Consider the following 15,535-nt stretch of genomic DNA (forward strand, 5'->3'; position numbering starts at 1 on the left):
AGCCTGCTGGAATGATGTGGATATGCTGCCCATTCACTATGTCTGACTTATATAATATAATTGGAAGCAGAACAACCCAGCTTACAGGGATGACCCAAAAAGTATAACTTGCCTTTTTGAGTCTATTTTCACTACTCATCACCCTACATGGGCTGATGCTCAGAGCCTCCTTAGAGTCTTGTTGAAATCTGAAGAACATCAGAGTACTAGAAAAGGCTTGGGAGGAGGCTGACCGGCTGCATGCAGAAGATCCTAATAACCAAGTGAGGACTGATGCCAATATGGCAATGCCTCTCCATGACCCCAAATGGAATCCAAATGATTGCGATGAAAGTGAGATCTAATATTTTGGGGATTGTTCTGGTGGGGCTCAGAAAGGGGGTCCACAAAACCAAAAGCTTAAACAAGATTCAGGAAATTAGACAAGGAGTGAATGAGAACCCATTAGCATTTTTGGAAAGGATTTTGGAGGCTTATCAGAAATATACAGATATATATCCAGACAGTCCTGAGAATTCCAGGTTAATTAATATGACTTTTATAGGGCAGAGGATGCCCAACATTCAATATGAATTGCAAAATTTAGAGGGCAATCTAACATTGCCAGTATCTCATTTGATTGATGTGGCATACAAAGTCTTTCTAAGTTGAAGCAGAAATGAAACTGCAGGAGATGAAATAGCAGGCTAAGTTCCTAGCAGCAGCCTTAGCTAAGAGTGCAAAAGGTCCTCCTCAGAAAGGGCAAAGGCCACAAGGGAGAAAATCCTTAGAAAGTTCTCCCTTAGGAAAAAACAAAACAAAACAAAACAATGTGCATTGATATGGTTTGGATTTGTGTCCCCACACAAATTTCATGTCGAATTGGAGAAGGGGCCTGATGGGAGGTGATTGGATCATGGGGGTAGATCTCCCCCTTACTGTTCTAATGATAGTGAGTGAGTTCTCACTAGAGCTGATGGTTTAAAAGTGTGTGACACCTCTTCTCATTTTCTCTCTCTCCTGCTTCACCATGGTAAGACATGCTTGCTTCCCCACTACTTACCACCATGATTGTGAGTTTCCTGAGGCCTCCCATCATGCTTCCTGTGAAGCCTGTGGAACTGTGAGTCAATTAAACCTCTTTTCTTCATAAATTACCCAGTCTCAAGTTCTTTATAGCAATGTGAGAACGGACTAATACATGCATACTACAGACAAGAGGGACGCTGGAAAAAATGTTGCCCCAACCTGAATAGAATGGGGAGCCAAGACCCAGAATTGCAAATATTTAGATTCAATGGCTCTGACCTGGCATGACAGGACCTTAAGGCTCTTTCTGTGATTAGTATCACCCATCAGGAACCTAAGGTAGCTGCTAAAGTAGGTGATAAATTGGTTGATATTTCTGATCAACACTCGAGCAATCTACTCAGTTTTAAATCTTAAATTGGCTAAACTTGGAAGGGAATCTCTGATAGTCACTGGAGTGTCTGGGAAATCATCCCAAAAATATTTTATTCAGCCTCTAGAATGTATAATAGGAAAGTTTTCTTTGGTCCACAGTTTTCTCTATATGCCAGAATATCCTCTCCCATTACTAGGTTGTGATCTTCTTTCCAAGCTACAGGCCCAGGTGACATTTCAGAATGACTTTCCAGAATGAGCAAGTCCAGAACATGCATGCCTTTTGCAAATGGCCTTAATTGCATCTTTGACTGTTCTTCAGGCTCTGCCCTCTGAAGTCCTCAAGAAGGTAAACCATGAAGTATAGGCCACTGTGTGTCCTGGACAGGATCATATGGCACCAATCCACATTAAGTTGAAACCAGAAATTATATTCCCCCACCCCAATTAAACAGTATCGTCTAAAACTCCAGGCTTGAAGGGGGCTCCAATCTTTGTCACAGCTTTCCTAGATTATGGGCTTCTCTGACCCTGTTGTTCCCCTTACAATAGCCCTATCTTTCTGGTTCAGAAGCCTGGCGTCCAAGAATACCATTTTGTCCAAGATCTAAGAGCAATAAATCAAATAGTAGAAGACAGTCATCCCATAGTAACCAACGTTTACACTCTTCTTATCACCTTCTCTGGGAATTTTGCCTGCTTCTCAGTAATAGACTTAAAGATGCTTTCTTTTGCATCTTCCTGGCCCCTGACTCCCAGGAATTGTTTGCTTTTGAGTGGAAAGATTTGGAGTCTCAAGCTAAATGTGTCAGCATTGTTGGACTGTGCTTCCCCAGGGGTTTAAAAAATTCCCCAATATTTTTGGAGAAATCTTAGCCAAAGACTCGAGGGAAACAACCTGCAATAAAGGAACTATTTTGCCATATGTATTATTTGTTATTAATTTTTGTTATTGAGACAGGGTCTCACTATGTTGCCCAAGTTGGTCTCAAACTCCTTGGCTCCAGCGATTCTCCTGCCTTGGCCTCCCAGAGTGCTGGAATTACAGGTGTGATGCAATGCACCCAGCCTTATTTTGCAAATACAGATGATATCTTTATAGCCAGTGAAACAGAGAGAGACTTCCTTCTCTATGCCTTTAAAGTTTTAAATTTCCTGGCAGATAATGTGCCCAAAGCTTCAAGGAAAAAAGCATATATATTTCTTCCCCCTGTACCTGGGATTCGAACTATTCCAAGGGGCTCACAATCTTTTCTCAGATTAGATTAGGGTGGCAGTTCCCACTACTCACAAACAACTATGGGGCTCCCGGATTTTGTCAAATTTAAATCCCTAAACTCAAGTTAAGAGCCAGACCTCTCTTTGAGGCTTTAAAAGAAGATAAGGAGCCCCTTACTAGGAGTCGGAAATGTTAAAAAGCCTTTTTAACCATCAAAGAGAAATTGACGATAGTCCCTGCCCTGGGTCTTCCTGACCTATGCAAACCTTTTGATTATTTTTTGTTCAAGAAAGACAGGGAATTAGACTTGAAGTATTAACTCAAGACCTTGGGACCTTGAAGCACCCTGTGATCTTTTTTTTCAAAAAAGCTTGACATGGTAGCTAAGGGCTGGCCCACTTGCCTCAGTGTGGTGGCTGCCACCTGTGATATATTGCAGGAAGCTGAAAAGTTCACCTTGGGGCATCCCATGACAGTGAATACTATGCATTATGTGTTACTGTACTCCAGAAGAAAGTGGGCTAATGGTTGATGGCAGGCCAACTGGGAAAGTACCAAGCCATGCTTCTAGATAACCCAAATGTAACTCTTATGGCTGTTTCTACTCTGAATCCTGCCATCCTGCTCCCAAGGAATATCCAGCCTCCTGTTCATGACTGCATCCAAATAATAGATCAAGTGTATTCCAGCAGACCAGACCTTACAGATTTGCCATGGATGGAATGTGACAAAGAATTCTTCACTGATGGAAGCAGTTTCATGGAACAAGGAGTCAGAGAGGTCAGGTATGCTGTAGTTACTACCCAGCAGGTAATCAAGGCATGTGCCATACCCCCAGGGACATCTGCCCAAAAGGCCGAGTTCATTGCTTTGACTAGAGCTGTACATCTGGGTGAGGGAAAGAGTGTTTACACTGACTCTAAATATACTTTCTTAATGCTTATGGGGTAATTTGCAAAGAAAGGGGGCTCTGTGCTTCCAATAACAAAGAAATAAAGCATGGTCCTCCAATTCTTGAATTATTAGAGGCCATAAAAATGCCCAAAGAAACAGCAATTGTTCACTGCCAAGGATACCACAAGGCAGGCACCAATGTTCCACAGGAAAATATTAACGCTAACCTAGAGGTGGAAAAGGCACCCAGAGGCCCACTACCCAGCTGGTTCTCATTCCTACTCTGTCTGGAGACCTATCACCACAGATATTCAGAAGCTGATCTTAAAAGAGCTGAGGAATGGGGTTTTCTAAATATGTTGACCATAAATGGCTTACAAATAATGAAGGAATAATTCTCCTTCCAGGAACTTTTATTAGACCAATCCCTGAGCAAATCCATCAAAGGACTCATTATGGGTGGTAGACTATTCTATGCTGGATACTTTCTTATCTTATTAGGCCTAACTTGCAATGAACAATATAAACTGTAATCCAAAGTTGTTTTACTTGCTTGAAAAATAATTCAAAGCCCCCAGAAGGCATAAAAACCCCCTTTAAGCAAGGAACTCTGTGGAGAGGAACTTTCCCTGGAGAAGACTCGCAATTGAATTTCATTATAATGGCTCAGGCCTCTGGAAATTTTTGATATTTGTTGGTTTTTGTTGATACTTTTACAAGCTGGGTTGAGGTTTACTCCATTAAGACGAGGAAGCTATCAAAATTGTAAAGTTTCTAATGTAGAAAATAATTCCTCAATATGGACTCGCATAAACTCTCCAAAGTGACAGTGGAGCTACTTTATAGCCCAAGTAACCCAGGAAGTATCAATGCTTAGTAAGTGCTGATTGGATTCTGCATTCATCTTAAAGACCCCAATCTTCTGGAAAGACTGAAAGAATTAATAGGAAATTAAAGAAATGTCTTCCTAAAATTTGCTAAGAGTTCAGTCTTACTGGGGAAAAGGTCATGCCCCTTGCCCTGCTGAAGATACGGGTAGCCCTAGAAGTAGGTTGGCTCTTACCTCCTTTGAAATGTTTGAGAGACCATTTCTCTGACCCCCAGTCTCCCTGACACTTGAGAATTTTTTCATCTTTGAAAAATAAACTAGATAATATATAAAACATTTAGGAAATATGTTCACTAGTCTCTCTGAGTTTGCTTCCAGCAGGCTCCAGTTCCCTACAGATGTGCGTTTCCACTCTGAAACCAGGAGGTAAGTCTTGATGAAGACCTAGAAATCCCATCAAGCTGAAAACCAACTGCAAGCACAATGGGTCTGCCCTTTTGAGGTGTTGTTGACCACCCCACTCATCTGTCAAGTTAGCAGATGTTAAGCCTTGGATTCACCATACTCAAGTAAAACCAGTCCCTCTGGGATGTCTCCAGGGGAAACAGTCATGGTCTTGTGAACCCTCAGAGAAACTTAAGTTAATATTCAAAGCTCAGGTAAAGGCCCTAGATAAGAAATCATAAAGGGAACATGTGGTTTTCAGGATTATTCTCTTTTATTCCCCAGGGGACCCACTCCATATTCTTTGGTATTTTAAAATCTGGGTTATCTGTGTTGTCCTCACCATTATCCCATGATGCCCCTCCTCAGCATAAAGCAGCCAGAAAGATCAACGATCAGATTCTCCATGACTGAAGAATTTATAAATGGAAAGAAGAGACTGAAACTGATGCAATAGTCCCAAAGACAGTTTTCTGGATACACATAGAAATTGATTATTCTGGTCTTAAAGCTTGAAACTTACATTTGTTTTATTTGAGTTCCTTCCTTAGAAAACAACCCTCAGGCCTCTCAAAAACTATCAAAGAACTGAAACTCAGCAGATTATGAATCCAGACAATGAGATATCAGACCCGTCATTTGTCATGATTGCTTCCTTAGCCCCCACACTCCAATTCCTGTTTTCCTAACTTCCACATGCTTCTTATTGACCAACTCCTCTTCCTTACCCCCTCTGTATTAGTCAGTTTTCATGCTGCTGATAAAGACATACCTGAAACTGGGAACAAAAAGAGGTTTAACTGGACTTACAGTTCCACATGGCTGGGGAGGCCTCTGAATCATAGCAGGAGGCAAAAGGCACTTTTTATATGGTGGTGGCAAGAAAAAAATAAGGAGGAAGCAAAAGTGGAAACCCCTGATAAACACATCCGATCTTGTGGGACTTACTCACTATCATAAGAATAGCACAGGAAATACCAGCCCCAGTGATTCAATTACGTCCCCCTGGGTCCCTCCCACAACATGTAGGAATTCTAGGAGATACAATTCAAGTTGAGATTTGGGTGGGGACACAGCCAAACCATATCACCTTCCTTAGTTCTTGTTTTTCCACAAATGGTTACATTTCTTCCCTGCTAGGGGTTTGCGATACAAACCCCTAGTTTTAGTTGGTCGAAGAGATGGATTTGAGACTGATCTCCCATCTCTTCAGATGCCCTACCTGATTAAAGCCTTCTTCCTTGTCAATATGCATTGTCTCAGTGATTGGCCTTCTGCGCAATGAGCAGCAGGACCTAGACTGAACCCCTGGTGTTTTGGTAAGAAAACCTAGTTTTTGTTTGTTTGTTTACTTTGGACATACCCTGAGTCAGCATTCTTTCTGTGATTTCAGAATGAATTTGGAAACTAGGTCTTCATTCTGAAGGCTCCCCTGTAGGCATGTTAAAGAAATCTGTGTACCTTTTCTCCTATTAATCAATCTGCCTCATGTCAGTGATTTTTAAGGGAATCTTTAGAAGGCCAAGAGCCTATGGCCCCCACAGTATGGTGCTGTAAGCAGAATGACCAAAGCTGCTCTTCTGTTTTGGAGGCTACAGTGAAGAGAAACCAGGAACCCAATCGTCCAGCAAAGGGGTAAAAATTTCTAACCAGCCAGGCTTCTGGCCTTTCTTTCTGTATGTTCTAGTGGAGCAGATGATAAAAATCACTGTTTGTTTAATCTGCAAGGTTTTGATTAATGGGATAAAAGGGTCTGTTTGACTAGTCTTGCCTTGTAGCTACTCTGGTGTATTTTTGGTATTTGTGGTATGAATATTCTTTTTTTTTTTTTTTTGAGACAGACTCTCGCTCTGTCTCTAGGCTGGAGTGCAGTGCAATCTCGGCTCGCTGCAACCTCCGACTCCCTGGTTCAAGCGATTCTCCTGCCTCAGCCTCCAGAGTAGCTGGGATTACAGGTACGCACCACCATGCCCAGCTAATTTTTTTATTTTTAGTAGAGACAGGGTTTCACCATGTTGGCCAGGATGGTCTTGAACTACTGACCTCAGGTGATCCACCCACCTTGGTGTCCCAAAGTGCTGGGATTACAGGTGTGAGCCACCGTGCCTGGTGAATATTCATATTGTTTGGCCACTTTTCCTCTCAGAAATAACTTTTTTGGGGCGGTCATTTTCTTTTGTCATTGTCTTTCCATGTCATTCTGTCATAAAGAAGAGTACCATAGGATAGAATATGGGCCTAGTGTCCGTAAAGCCTGCTGTTTGAGCCGGCCCTGCACACTGGTGAGCTTGCACTTCTGGCTATATAGATGTCTGTTAAGATAAACTTTGCTGTTGGTCCCTGAAAGAAAAACTGGGTAAGGTTTCCCTCTTGTCTTGTTTTATGTCCTTGAGAGCTTGATTTTGTGACTAAGTGGCATATTCTTTCATAGTCTCTACCCAGAGGGCATGAATTTTTGCGGTCAAGTGGACAGTCCGAAAGACTGGGAGTCCAACACGCATATTTTAAGCAACACACTGTTTGTACCAAGTGTGTCAAGCTCTTAGAGGAGTTTTGTCTTAAAAAAAGTCTTATCCCTATGACGCTTTCATTGTCTTTTGTCTATGTTAAGTCTATTTCTGAGAGTAAATTTTTGGGGATCAGGGAGCTGCCTCCTCTACATTAAAGAGGTTTTGGATTGAGTTGCTATTGGAATAAAGCCTACAATTGAGAATTCTAATCGTCAAGGGCCAAAAGATAGAAAAACAAAAAAGATTTTAGAGATGACTTATTCTAAACAATTGGAAAAAAAGTTTAAATTTTTAAAAAGATACACAATAGTGTCATGGCTAGCCTTTAAAATTCTCTGAAGTAGTTAAAATCCTATGTAAGTTCAAAACTGCCTGCTCCAGAAGGGCAATGGTGACTGCCCCACACTGTATTTTAGTAGCTGAGACTCTGCCCTTTCACTGTGGCAATCTGGGTTCAACTCCTGGCTCAGAGAATGAATCTTTTCTGGTTTGATATTTGTGTGACTTTTGAAATATCAACTGTTCCAGCTAAAATATGATAGTGAGAGATTGGAAAGAATTTTTTTAGAACTCCATGGTTAAAAGTCAGCTTAATTAAAAGCCGATTTCCAAGCTATGTGTGTGTGCGTGTGTGTGTGTGTGTGTGGTGTATATGTGTTTATATATGTGTGTATATACGTGTGTGGGTGTGTATATATATAATGACGTGTGTGTGTATGTGTGTGGTATGTATGTATGTTTACATATGTGTGTATATGTGTGTATGTATATATACATAAAATGACCTTTGTGTGTGAGTGTGTGTGTATAAAGACCTGAATGCTTTTTCTCTTCTAGGATTTTGTGGTTGTTGTTGTTGTTTTGAGAAAAAGTTTTTTCTTCTCAGTCAACTGACTTCTGTTTCTCCATTTACGTCTGACTGTCCCTTCTCCCTCTTGCCGCTGTCTATGCCACATGTGAGACCTAACAAAAAAAAAGGAATTTATGATAGCCTGGGATCCCCTGAGAAATCACAGACACTAACAACTCCTCTGAAAGGAATCTGTTTTCCTCAAGGAACCCCACAAGTTTTAGGCAGACAGATTCCACTTAGGTCTAAAAATTCTACTCTCTTTTGTGTTATATTACCTAATACTTTGCCTTTTGGAGGAGTACCAAAAAAATTATTTTGCATTATGAGAAAATTTTTTACTTTGGTGTGTGTAATAGCTAAGTAAGAAATACACTTTCAGAGATGGCTAATGGCAGTTGCTTACAGGAAGTAGTCATTACTACAGGAGCTACTCTTTGCATGTTTAAGATAAGAAAGGATGCAGTTTAAACTCTTAGAAAAATGTCTATAAAAGAAAGCACTAAATGGCTTGGTTCCATGCCATTTCTCCCTTTTTGGGTACCCAGGATTCAGTGCAGGCTCCACCCTGAGCTCAGTGGTCCAGTTAAAAGATACAGACTAAATTTAAAACTACCTATCTAGGCCAGGCTCAGCGGCTCACGCCTGTAATCCCAGCACTTTGGGAGGTTGAGGCAGGTAGATCACTTGAAGTCAGGAGTCCGAGACCAGTGGGGCCAACATGGTGAAACCCCATCTCTACTAAAAATACAAAAAATTAGCCAGGCGTGGTGGTACACACCTCTAATCCAAGCTACTTGGGAGGCTGAGAATCGCTTGAACCAGGGAGGTGGAGGATGCAGTGTGCCGAAATCATGCCATTGCACTCCAGCCTGGGCGACAGAGCAAGACTTCATCTCAAAAAAAAAACAAAAACACAAACACAAACAAAAACAACCTATCTAAATGAATTGGTCACCTTATAAAATCTTATGGTAAATTTCTATGATTTTGTGTTGCCCTGGCATCTATTCTTAATCTTGCTCTAACACACCCAAACACACACTCTCTCTCTTTCTCTCCCTGTACTTTGAAATGTAAATTTGCTACCCTCTTTTCTCCAAAACTCAGTAAGGGTGTCTACCATGGCCATGTAAAACAAATAAACTTTAACCTTTTCACAATTTAACCCAACTTTCCTTTTAAACTAGTGAGTTTATCTGTTTCATGGCTAAAATTTTACAATCAAAACTATAAAGTCTTTGTAGTGCTCTGTATCTTTATGTGTACATGGGTATATGTCTTTCTGTGTACTGTCTACATGGGTATCAAATTGACTTACTCGTAAATTAAATAAATAAGCCCAAATGCCTTTCAAGTTCACATGATTTTAGTAATCTCTGGTAAATAAAGACAGTTTTTAAATTATTGGTAAAATAGCATAGAAATGCATTTAAAATTTAGACATTTGATCTGAATTAGTCACTGTTTCTGCTAGATGTTTTAAGATAAACGTGGGGAAAAGAAAGAGAGATCAGATTATTACTGCGTCTGTGTAGAAAGAAGTAGACACAGGAGACTCCATTTTGTTCTGTACTAAGAAAAATTCTTCTGCCTTGAGATGCTGTTAATCTGTAACCCTACCCCCAACCCTGTGCTCCCTGAAACATGTGCTGTGTCAACTCAGGGTTAAATCGATTAAGGGCTGTGCAGGGTGTGCTTTGTTAAACAAATGCTTGAAGGCAGCATGCTTGTTAAGAGTCATCACCACTCCCTAATCTCAAGTACCCAGAGACACAAAACACTGCGGAAGGCCGCAGGGACCTCTGCCTAGGAAAGCCAGGTATTGTCCAAGGTTTCTCCCCATGTGATAGTCTGAAATAGGGCCTCTTAGGAAGAGAAAGACCTGACCGTCCCCCAGCCCGACACTCATAAAGGGTCTGTGCTGAGGAAGATTAGTAAAAGAGGAAGGAACGCCTCTTTGCAGTTGAGATAAGAGGAAGGCATCTGTCTCCTGCTCGTCCCTGGGCAATGGAATGTCTGGGTGTAAAGCCCATTGTATATTCCATCTACTGAGATAGGGGAAAACCGCCTTAGGGCTGGAGGTGGGACAAGCTGACAGCAATACTGCTCTTTAAGGCATTGAGATCTTTATGTATATGCATATCAAAAGCACAGCACTTTTTTTCTTTACCTTGTTTATGATGCAGAGACATTTGTTCACGTGTTTACCTTCTGACCTTCTCTCCACTATTATCCTATTATCCTGCCACATCCCCCTCTCCGGGAAATTGATCCCGATAATGATCAATAAATACTAAGGGAACTTAGTATTTATAAATACTAAGGGAACTCAGAGGCCGGTGCCGGCGTGGATCCTCCATATGCTGAACGCCGGTCCCCTGGGCCCCTTTTTCTCCCTATATACTTTGTCTGTGTCTCTTTCTTTTCCAAGTCTCTGGTTCCACCTAATGAGAAAGGCCCACAGGTGTGGAGGGGCAACCCACCTCTTCAGATAAAAATCTTTGTTTCTGACACTTGCCTGTCTAAAAATTTTTGTCCTTTGATTTGAGCCTTTAGGATCTGACAAAGCCTAACTCCAGGCATTTTCCTTCGCCCTTGGCTCCATACCTGGTACATATTAAAATTGTTTACCTCCTAGGTTTTTCACTAAGAGTTACTAAGAGTTAACATTATAATTAATGAATGTAATTAAAACTACTAGGTACACACAAAGTGTATAAGAAAACTAAGGTGTGTTTTTGGTAAAAGGTGATTATTAAAAAAATGGGAATGTGGTTTTTATTAAAGAGAAATTTGTCTAGTTTAGACATTTTTAAAGATTGTCTTAAGCAAAAAGAAAGGACACAACTGAAGGTTTCAGCAAGTTGTAAAAATTTTGAGGAAAATCAATCTTGTAAAAACAATTCTGTTTATAAACAAGTTGGCTAAACTTTAAAGGGGATTTTTTTGTCTATAAATTAAACATTAAAATAAAAATCCACACTAATGCAGGGCCAGAATCTAGACCTCAGTGCCAAAATAACAGGGTTTTCTTGCAATGTTGATTTGTTCTTCTATATATATATATATATATATATATATATATATATATATATATACACACATATAAAGGGGAGTTTATTAAGTATTAACTTACATGATCACAAGGTCCCACAATAGGCTGTCTGCAAGCTGAGGAGCAAGGAGAGCCAGTCCAAGTCCCAAAACTGAAGAACCTGGAATCTGATGTTCGAGGGCAGGAAGGATCCAGCACGGGAGAAAGATGTAGGCTGGGAGCCTAGGCCAGTCTCTCCTTTTCACGTTTTTCTGCCTGCTTCATATTCACTGGCAGCGGATTAGATTGTGCCCACAAGATTAAGGGTGGATCTACCTTCCCTAGCACACTGACTCAAATGTTAATCTCTTTTGGCCACACCCTCACAGACACACCCAGGATCATTACTTTGTATCCTTCAATCCAATCAAGTTGACACTCAGTATTAACCATCACAGTGAGTGACCTGTAATTCCATTTTGTGGTATGGAGTGTTTTGAACCTTTGATATTTGACAAACTTTCTAAAAATCAAATTCTAAATTCAGTCTCTTGGCCTAAAACTAACTTTTCAGAAGGCCAAGAGAGACATACTTGGCTTATTTGGCATGTTAAAATTATACAAGAAGCACTGTCAAATATAAAATAGTATTTAGGTTTCTTTGGGTTACATTTATATAAATGTGTTATTAATATGTTTTCCAAAATTATATATATATATACTATTAGTTATGTCCCTCTAGAGAACCCTGATTAATACACTCACTTTGAAATAAATCATTCATCTATCCAAAGTGATAACTCAAAGATGTTTTTTAGAATAAGCAGAAAATTTTACTCTGATAAAAAGGAGACTAAGTTTCGCAAATAATAAAACCTAATCATATTAGACAGTGTGAAGCCAACTGAATCCGTCTCTCTCTCCCCCTTCCCCCCTTTTTTTTTGGTAATTTATTCAAAGAGGCAATTACATGAAATCTTGCTCCAGAGAGAAAACCAAATTTTACTTTTGCATTCGCATGTTATTAATGCTAAAGCTAATTTAATACATCTTATAAACAAATCTGTTTAATTGTAATCAGGCGGAAGCACTGGTTATTTTACCAAGGCTTTGACTGGAATGGCATATTTTCAGAAATGAGAAGACTGCTTTAAGAATTGAGATTGACTTTATAGAGCCAATAACAGCCCTTTGGAAAAACTGGCCTCACACCTTATCTATGGAGTTCCTTTGCAGGTAGGTTCCTGATCTGCAGTAGGTAAAGAATGCCACTTTCTGACAGACCCAGGGGCCCCAAATTATTTTGGGACATTAAAAAGAGAGGAATCCACCCAATTAATATAAGTATATGCAGGCACAGATAAATCCTTGGCTGGGGCTTGAGGTTTATTTAGAAGATCTAATCTGAGATTCTTCATGAAAAAAATACTCCAGCAAAGCCAATTTAAAAATGAGCCATATGGCAAATAATTATTCTTGCTGCACTTTATGCAAAAAATCAAGCCGAGTATAATAAGACGAAAACTTCTTTTGCAAATAAATTGATCCTACTACAATTTCATCTTCAGTTAAATTGGGGAGTCGGAAAGAGAAAAAATATTTTTCTTTTTTCTTTTTTTTTTTTTTTTTTGAGACGGAGTCTCGCTCTGTCCGCCAGGCTGGAGTGCAGTGGCACGATCTCAGCTCACTGCAGGCTCCGCCTCCCGGGTTCACGCCATTCTCCTGCCTCAGCCTCCCGAGTAGCTGGGACTACAGGCGCCCGCCACCACGCCAGGCTAATTTTTTGTATTTTTAGTAGAGACCGGGTTTCACCGTGTTAGCCAGGATGGTCTCCATCTCGTGAATTCGTGATCCGCCAGCCTCGGCCTCCCAAAGTGCTGGGATTACAGGCGTGAGCCACGGCGCCCGGCCAAGAAAAATTATTTTTCAAAAGAAGCTATAGTACACCTGTTATTGGATTGTAGCCTTGTCCACTGTGTTTCAGGTTTTATTATTTTCTACAATTTGGCATGGATTCTGAAATTTTTCGTGGTCACAAGTCTCCAAACTAATATTTGCCTTTTTTTCTCCCATTTTTCTGACTTGAAATCACTAGAAATTAAAACTGTGGTTTTCTTAAATCCTTGCAAACTAAAGTTAGATGACTTAAGCTTTGGGAGAAAATAACAGGAAATTATATATAAATAAATTTCGTACTTGCTTGCTGATGTATAGACATCAGGGTTATATGGCCTAAATCAGTTTTCCGGGATTGCTTTTCCCATTTGTTATTATGACATTTCCTCCCTCCTTTTTGTTCTTTTCCATTTTCTTTCTCTTTCTTCCTCCCCCCATTTTTCTCCACAAGATGTGAGACTTCACAGCCTACTAAGAATAAGCTTTCCTAACGCTGTGGGACCTATTTGTCTAGGAATAAATCATCCTAGTGATGAGAGAGCAGACCAAATATGAGACCATGAGACCAGAGACTCCTTTTCTTCCAATATGTTTTCTGTGAAAGATTTTTTTTTTTTTTTTTTTTTTTTTGTGAGGGAAATGGGATAGGAAAATAAAATCTTGGGACCCCAAACTCACTAAGCCAAAGGGAAAAGTCAAGCTTGGGAACTGAGTCACACAAAATTGCCTCCCACTTTTGTTCCTACAAAGATGAAAATTCACATAGCTCCCCAGGAGCCCTCCCTCACAAGGAATTTGCTCACAAGGAAATTCCTTGTAGGCCCCAAGATCTTTACCCTAAAACAGTCTTGTTGAATTTCACCCTGACAATGTAATTAACAGCTTATCTTCACGGGTACAGGACAAAAACAGGACCGGAAGTCATCTCTGACACAATGACACACATTCCACCTGACACAAATGCATATTAATGCAGATTCACTGAACATGAAACAAACGCGTAATTGACTATTTCTGTACCCCCTCGTTTCACATGTAAAATATGGATTCAGTGAGCATTGATCAAAACCTCAAAAGAGTAGAACCACTTGCCCCTTTTATCTGCTCCCCTTTCTCCACTTGTTTTTCTTTCCTCTTTCTTTTATTTCCCACTCTTACCCCTTTAAGTATTGAAGTCCCCAGACCTTCATTGGAAAAAAGCACAGATCACAGATCTTCCTGTGGTTTTGTGTTCTTTTTCCCTGGGTACATCCTCAACCTTGGCAAAATAAAACCGTAAAATGATTGAGACCTGTTTCTGATACTTTTTGGTTTACAGAGGTTACATAAGCATTCAGTCCATTGCATATAGCAAGGTCAAGGGACAAATTTTTCCAACAGATGCTATATCACTTCCATCTCCCTTTCCTTTTATTCAGCTATACACACACTTATACACTCAAACTCAAAAACAAAATCTCTAATAACATTGTGAAAATCATCTCTTCTCAGGCTTGCTCACCAATTCATTGCCAAGAGTGCTCAGATATATCTGAATATCAGGCTAAAAGAAAGCTGATCTTCTACTATAGGTGCCTAAGGGTTTAGGATTTTTATGCCTCATTAATGTATGCTATCTACATAAATATATTCTAGTCCATCTTCTTACTAACTTGCTATGGACATTTAGCCAGACTAATTGGTCCAAATCTGATTTTTCTTATGTGCAATATAAGAAGATGGGACCAAAACTAGAAGTTATCTAAGCCTAAGATCATTTTCATTTCAGCTGTTTCATTGTTTCATTCAGTTGTTCCATTTAGCTATGATTCTAAGGGCAGAATCAAAGAAGATGTATCATTAACCTAAATTTAAATTCCCTCTTAGATTCCCTGATAAAAATTCACATATTATAATGATCAGTCAATTGATAATCAATTTTATGGTGCATTTACTATTCAATTGATAAGTACTCAACTAAGAAACTACAAATTCAAAGAAAGGGATTTGTTTTTTATGTCTCAGATATATATATTGGATGATAAATCCTCAGTGGTCTTTTGTCACCAATGAAGATTTATAACTTTTAATTTTTCTTTAATGAATTCTTCTGTCTGAACTTGCTGTGGTCACTGGTAATATCTCAAACAGGTAGCACACAAATGTCATTACAGAAAGATATTTTTGAGATGTAAATAATAACATTTATAATAAAATTGAAATCAAATGGGAAATCTTAATGAAAATATTCTGTAAATGACCTTTTTGGTAAATGGTTTGGTAAATGGTTTAACATATAAAATTTCTCCACAAACCTTGTGCTTTAGTTTAGTAACCTAAAACAAACAATAGAAAAGAAAAACATAAATTAAACAAATAATTTATTTAAAAGTATATTTTACAGTGATATTTCCTTTTATCATTTTATTCTGTTATGAAAGCTACCAATTTGGTGCTTTTTGTGAAAATTATAATTTTTAATCCTATAAAACCA

The 15,535-nt window shown here is 39.5% G+C and overlaps 1 long non-coding RNA gene across 1 annotated transcript in view; it reads right to left on the reverse strand.

Annotated features, from left to right (window-relative positions):
- Positions 1–11,486, reverse strand: part of LOC134739066 (uncharacterized) — a 387,779-nt gene extending 376,293 nt beyond the window's left edge. Inside the window, exon 1 of the long non-coding RNA XR_010125519.1 lies at positions 11,269–11,486. This is a non-coding gene — a long non-coding RNA (uncharacterized LOC134739066). The remainder of the gene's footprint in view (positions 1–11,268) is intronic.
- Between the last annotated feature and the right edge of the window lie 4,049 nt (positions 11,487–15,535).

The sequence above is a fragment of the Pongo pygmaeus genome, chromosome X, assembly GCF_028885625.2.
Source record: "Pongo pygmaeus isolate AG05252 chromosome X, NHGRI_mPonPyg2-v2.0_pri, whole genome shotgun sequence".
Classification (NCBI taxonomy): Eukaryota; Metazoa; Chordata; class Mammalia; order Primates; family Hominidae; genus Pongo; species Pongo pygmaeus.